Here is a 7,290-nt window from a genome sequence, read left to right on the forward strand (position 1 = left end):
GCTGAGAAGACAAGAGAGGTCAAAGCCTTAGAAAAAAGAATAAAAGAGCTAGAGAAAGAGCTCACTTTTGATAGAACTCTAGCTGATATAAAGAAAATTCTATGGGCCAAAATCGGCCAATCCATTACAGACCAACGACAATCCATTGAAACTATTCACGAGCAAATGGAGTTGATAAATTTGGCTCAGTTCGAAAACCAAAAGGCCAGAGCATCTTTGAGAAATATGCCCGAGGAAGCAAATAGGATGATCCAATTCTTGAATACTCACACCAAGGGGCAGCTGGCAGCATTAGGAATCAGTAGCAGGACTGAAACTATCTTGCTAATAAAAAAGGTGTTAACCCTTAGGAACTTTGTGCAGGCATTGGACAGAAAATGCCAAGAGATGCAAGCTGAGGTGGATGAGTTCAAGGCAAAGATCATGGCATTACATAGCAGAGGACTGCCAAGTTTGTTAACCAGTGCCGGAAGACTGCTGTCACATGACCTTTATGCTAACAGAGTCAATAATTTTGCTGCCAACCAAATCACAGCTTCCTCCAGCACTTCAGAAGGAACAGGGCCTCCATCAGGACAGAGTGTTTTTAATAAATTAGAAAATCTATTCTACATTGCACAAGAGATAAATCACCTGTTCGAATTCCAACCCACCTTCCATAGGTACACAGAAGCTGAGGAAACATTGATAAAGATACAAAGGCATCAGTTGTCTACGGAGGACTGGTGGAAAGGGATAAAGGAGATTTTGCTCAGGTGATTTTGTTTATTAGTTATTTTTGGTCAAGTTACAAGTCAGCATATACATATGGCAAGATTCACCTGTCAAAGGTAAATCTGCATAGAGCAAAATTGGAATGATAATTACAGCTCATCAAATGCTAGAAAGCCAAGCACGCAGGACGAAGACCCAAACAGCAGCAGGCAACGTACCAACATCAGGGGACACGCGCTAAATAAATGCACAGCAGGTAGCCCACTCACTCAACCTACAAAGTCAAAAATTTTCTGACAAAAATAGACAGCTAGCAAGCTAATATTAACTGCAGTGTTTAATGTTTCATTTACTCCCTGGCAGGAGCTGGTGATGGAATTTATTGCTTAAAGAGTCATCACCTAGATATTTTGTAACTTCTTTTTATATATATACGACCTCTTGCACTGTAAAAGGGGTTGGTCGGCTAATGTATCCAAGAGAGACTTGCATTGTAATTCTGATATTTTTCTATAATCAAAGACTGCTTACAAGCTTGGAGAATGGACTCTTTGATGCGTTGTTAATGTTTCTGAATAATTAAATGAGGAATTCTTGTGCTGCAAAATGAAACAATAAGTGTTCCTTACCTCTGTTATTTCATTTTCATATATGCTCAAGTCACATAACAAAGGATTGGTTTAGAATTTGCTTTGCTGCACTCTATGCCCAGGTTTTGTGGCTTCTTAATGTTTTCTTCTTGATCTAGACATAAATATGAATTCTGTTATGGCTCATATTGATCTATTTCACATATGAATGACTGTCATCTAGGAATTCTTAGCTGCTCCCAGATAGAGTTCATTCATCTTCTTTCTGCTAACCTGTTTGAGGGATTCTTTGTTGCCTCTCATTCCTTAGCCCTTCTTCATCCTTTTAAAGCTCGAAAGTTGTTTCATGAGCAGCTACCCTGCTCCTCATTTTTCTTATAACCAAGAAAACGCACCAGAAGTCTTACTCCATGACTCCATGCCCAATGGTTTGAAACTTACCACAATATGCATTGCCTCTCTGCTTGTAGCATCACCCTTCCCTCCAAAACACAAACAAAAACCCTGAACTCAATAGCTAGCCTAAAATCATCATCAACAAAGCTAAATCACAAAGAGAGAGCCCTCTCTGACTACAGGTGGGCTAGAAACTGTAGTCCAAAGTTGGTTTATGGTTACCTCGGCCGTATCCTTTCCGGAGCTTAAGGACAACCTGAGTGATAACATAATGGCGACTCCACTCGGGATTCATCCTCAGATAATTTCATAAATCAAGTTCGAAAGCTCCACTAGGGGAGAACCAGACCAAAAGTTTCTTTTTAGTTTCTAGAGCAGGTCATCTGTTCCTTCAGGAACACTTTTACAAAGTTTAGTTTTGATCTGTGATGATGGACAGAGATCAGACACTCCAAAGTTGAATCATCCATCTGGCGACTCCACACCATCTTTACAATCAAGACTCCACTGGAGGAGCGGACCTGAAAGAAAATTTTCAAAGTTTTGAGGAGTTTTGTAGCCAAGTAATCCCATTTCTCAGTGGTAATAGTCAGATAGGATGACTGGGTGTGTGGAAAATGAAGTTAAACAAGATGTAAATGAATTCAGAAAGTTGTTATCAAAATATGAGCTGGATGAAAATTTTTTCAGACTGTTGTTGATTAAGATCAACACAATACAACAGCCTCAAATCAAAATGTGTCTTCTTGATTTAGTTGTGGAAGAACATGAAAATGAGATTGAACTTTTGCATTCCCAAATCCAGTCATATGATTTTCAAGATCCTAAATTTTTTTTTCAAGGACTTCCTTCTCCAACTCATGGGGAAATTGTACTGCCTTCTGACTTACAAATTAAGGATGACTATGCTTTCAAGACAAAGGCTGAAGGACTGGTTGCAAAATTCGTTGCAGAGGATACAGTTGTTCCATCAAACCAAGAAAGCTCAGATAGAACCATCCCACATGATGCTTTTGTTGATCCTGTAGCAGATTATATGGAGGCCTTTCTAAACTCAAAATTTGTAACATGTTTTCTCTATGAGGACCAAGTATTCCAGCAGTGGCCTTTATATGTCACAATTTTGACCATGGGGGCACATGACCCAACAATCTTTCTCATTTCACCAACTGTCAGTCAAACAGTTAGTTTCTTTTTACAAGTGCTTAAATGGTTGCACTGGTTGTTTCATTTTACCTAACCAGCAAACAAGTACTGATTAGGGTAGGTAGGTAGGATTTCAGTTTCTGTTTGGATAGCAGCTCGTTGTAGTTGAAGCCCGAAGTGAAGGCCCTAAGCTCCTCAAGTATGCTGTCATGTTCATAAATAAAGCAGCCAGTAAAGGGAAAAGTTTTTTAGAGTACAACAGCCGCAGAAGATCAAGGCAGTCTGACCTGTTGTTCTTGGCTTTTCACAAGGAAAAGCCATCCCCAAGTGGAGCCACTGTTAGCCTCCTGTTGCAACAGGTTTCATATTTCATGATTGACAGTGGAAGTGCCAAAAATGTTCACCTTTTTCATGCTGCTAAAGTTCCATTTTTTAAGGTTTCTCAGTTAAAGGAAAGCCAAACAGTCTAAACTTGGTTTCCCTAGGTTTAAATTTCTTGCTTTAGAATATAGAGAGTTTATCTGTCCAAACAGTTTAAGCTTGGAAGATTAGTAGCTATGAAGAGAACGAAGGAACCCAACAGCTTAATCTGGGCCCTTGGAAGCAATAAGGGTAGTTTTTAGATAGGAGGGCAGTTTAAAAGAAAAAAGGCAATCAGGGTTTGCAAGTGTAAGTGCACCCTTCCGGAAGAGACAAAAAATGCTAGGTGTTGTAAATTGGCTAGGTAGCCTGGGGCTGCAGAAGCAAGATCATCTTCAGTTTTTGGGCATTGTCAAAGAAGGCTCATCTCATCAGTGGCAGAGGTATCAAAGCAATGTTTTTCTGGCAGAATGTTGAAAAGCATGTCTAACTTCCCCTCACCTCCCTCTCAAAGTTCCTTACTAACATCCCACTAAAGGACCTCGGGATCTGCCCAACAAGTCCTAGTCTTACTTCCTTTTTGTAAAACATTAAGTCAAGGTTTTGGCTTTCTTCGTGAAAAGGAGCCACATTTCTTGTGTAAAAATCATGTTTTCATCTTTTACATAATCTCTATGTCTATTTTCACTTCATAGACTTACCATTGTTCTCTTTCCTTTTCCACTCCACCATTATCATATTAACTCCTAATTCTACTATGTAGCTCCCTAATTTCTTCCCTATCCCTATTCACTACTAAAACTATATGTAATCCCCAAAAAAAGATATTAAATAGCCCATCCCCTTGGCACTATAGCCATATTTCCTAAGTCCGGGGAATGCTAAGCTCGTTCGGGGCCTGGCATTAACCCTTCCGTGTCCTAACCCGGGGTTAATATGACATTTGGTTAAATTAACAACCACTGTTCCCCCCCCCCCACACATAAACTTTACACTAAGTTCTTCCGAGCATACATCCCCTTTGGAATTAATTTGATATTCGATCAAATTAATAACCACTCACGCCATTTGCAAACCCACTAAACCCATATAACCCAAAGTTTAGACCCCCGTAGCGCTGTATAAAGATTTAACATTTGGGCGGGCCCAGTGCGTTATCGTCCCGTCAATTCGTTGTTTCGACCACTGTCGGATCGGGCCCTCCCCATTCGACGGCTCTCGGCGATTTCGGAGGTGCCTCGCTGCTCGGCCGTTAGCTTCCCATGGCGAGGCGGTTTCTCCGCCGTACAAAAGACACCTGTCCACTTTATATTGCATCGGAAGGGCTCTGACGGATACCGCTCCCGTATAGAAAGCGGTCTGATGAAACCACTTTCAGCCTTCTGTACGCGCGCCCCATGTCACCTATCCTCTTCTACGTGTCTGCCTTGTCACCGCGCCATGTCACCAGCCCAGTCGACCGCCACGTCACCCTCCGTACCCAGCCCGCCAATGACGTCATGCTGACGTCATAGTTAAAAAGCGCCAAAAGTGTCAAATTATCATAAGAACGCGCAAATCGACCGTTTTATGTCATTTTCACTGCTCAGTTGTGGGAACTCTCTGCATGCTATTTTACGTTGTTTTCCGCCCAAGTACAAAATTTGATCAAACAAGCCACTGTCGCCTGCAAATTTGTCGCCATTGCTCTCCATTGCACCTGCTCACTCGCTACCGGCGCCATAAATCCAGGTATTTACCCGAAAAAATGCCCGTAACCCTGTTTTTATATTTTCTCTGCAAAAATTGCCATTACACCTAAAACTCACTTGAAACCCATTTAGCACCCACGACACTCTCCTCTCTGCTCCACTATGTAACCTGTTATACGTCCAAATCCTGGCAGCTCTGTCGTCCCCTGATAAAGTTTCCATTTAGCTCAAAATCCAGCTCCAATTTGTCCGCAGAACCGCTGAAGACAGTCTACTAAAGCCCTCCAATTTCCTCCCTCTCAGTGAATTTATTGCAGAACCTTGCACACTCTGCGTTTCATTGAATTCTGCTCATCAAAACATATCTGCACAGAGCTTAAAACTCTGAGTTCCTGGCCCGGAAAACCATTATCAGAATTCCGGTTTTTGCTGAAATACTGGCCTAATCCAGCTGTAATTATTGTCGAAACATGGAGACCCCAGTTGCCCTGAATATTGCACCACTGAATGCTCCACATAGGGACTTGGAATGGCTGCCCCTTGCTGACAGGGATTATCAAATGAAGGAAACAGTTGAAATAAGCAACAAATATCACATTGAAACCTTCTGTGAGATAAGGAGAAAACACAGAAGCGGTACTGATGACATGGGTATCTGGGAGTCCAACTTTCCCATCTATTATCTTCCACAAGTGAATGTATTCCCAGACTTTATCCATCAGTGTTGTGAGCATTATGAACCCACTCAAAGAGCAGTTTTGGCTCCATCTAGGACTGTTTTGTTTCACATCACCCCTCAATCCATAAATGAGATGCTAAGCTTTGAGCCAACCAAGCCTCTGGTGCCCCTTTCTATGAATCTTCTACTTAACCAAGGCACTAAACTGCCCAGCTCAGAGGTCGCGAGGATTGGCCAATTATTCATGCTCCCAGATTACCAGCCCCGGCAACCTCCTCCTTATCTACATGTTTGGTTCAATGAAACAGGGAGACTGCTAGTAGATATGATATCCTGCATCTTAGGATTCAATACCAGTGAGTATGTTGATGAGGTAATCTTGGTAATGTTATCCATGTTTACTCCAGGGCAGCCCCCCGCTGTCCAATATGATTATGCTACCTTCATAGCTGACAAAATTCATGAGCAATTCATGAACCTGGAGAGAGAAAGGGTGTTTAAATATACTTCCTACATATATCACTTGTTGCTGTACTATCAGCCTGATAGTTTCCCGGTCTTCCTCAAAAGGTTGGATGCTAAGGGGAGGCGAAGGTTTGTAATATTTTGGTCATCAGTTTGCCACCATGTTTATTACTCTCCATACACCTACTGTGAGTTCATTGACCTATTTATATACCCAGCTTCCTCCTTACTGGTGAGCACTCCTCTCCCTAGACTCACTGATGAAATGCAAAAAATCCTGCAACTTTCCAAGACCTACAGTATTGGAGACTGGTATTTTTATCAACACCACACAGTAATCAGGATTTATGGGTGTGAGTTGGCCCCTTACAGACTGCCCAAATATGTCCCCATGAGACTCTTTGCCTTGGAATACTTCCGGCAGTTTGGTAATGCAGACATGCTTCACTTCTATGGCAAAAGCAAAAAGGCACAGCTGAAAATCAGACATCAATTGGGCCCATTTATTTTCAATAAAAGAGAAGAAGCCTGGAAGGAGGCAGACAAGATGTTGAAAGACTTTCTGTTATTGAAAACAAGTTTTTACTGGGCACCATATGACCCAAATCACTTTATCAGCCTTAGAAGAGTCAAGTACAAGCTTGCAGCATATGAACACTGTGATATCCCCCAAATTGAACAATTTGCCAACCAACTAGAATGGGTAGAGGGCACACTAGTTGAAGAACTGTCTGAGGAAGAGATAACAGAAAAAGCAATCAAAAACCTTGAAAAAGCGGTTGACTTGGAATCTTTTGGACAGGTGTTTTTTACAGCTCCTCAGCACCTTGGAGTAGGCACCTCATCTGCCACGGCCCCCCAGCAACCAGCCCAACAGACTGTCCCACCAGCAGCAACAGACAAAGGTAAAGAGGTAGAGCATTCAGAAGAGCAAGTACACAATTTGGGACAGCAAGAAAAAATGGCGGATCAACCGGTTTCTACTGATGAACAAAGTCAAGGGCAAGACTCTTCTACACAAACAAAGGTAACAGAAATTCCGGTGTTGCAGACACCTCTCAATGAAGAAAGATCAAAGAAAAGGGACAGACAGCAAGAGACACCTCTAGGCACATCCACAGAGCAGCAAGGAGAGAAAAGACAAAGGTTAAACCCTTTTTCAGAACAAGAAATGCCAGAGGCGCCCAAAGAGCAGCTAGTTCCTCCTAGCATGGAGACATCGACCAGCTCATTTCAACAGGAGCATGAG

Source organism: Pinus tabuliformis, chromosome X, assembly GCF_031772625.1.
Source record: "Pinus tabuliformis cultivar Carrire ecotype Pingquan chromosome X, CPIR1, whole genome shotgun sequence".
In the NCBI taxonomy this organism is placed as follows: Eukaryota; Viridiplantae; Streptophyta; class Pinopsida; order Pinales; family Pinaceae; genus Pinus; species Pinus tabuliformis.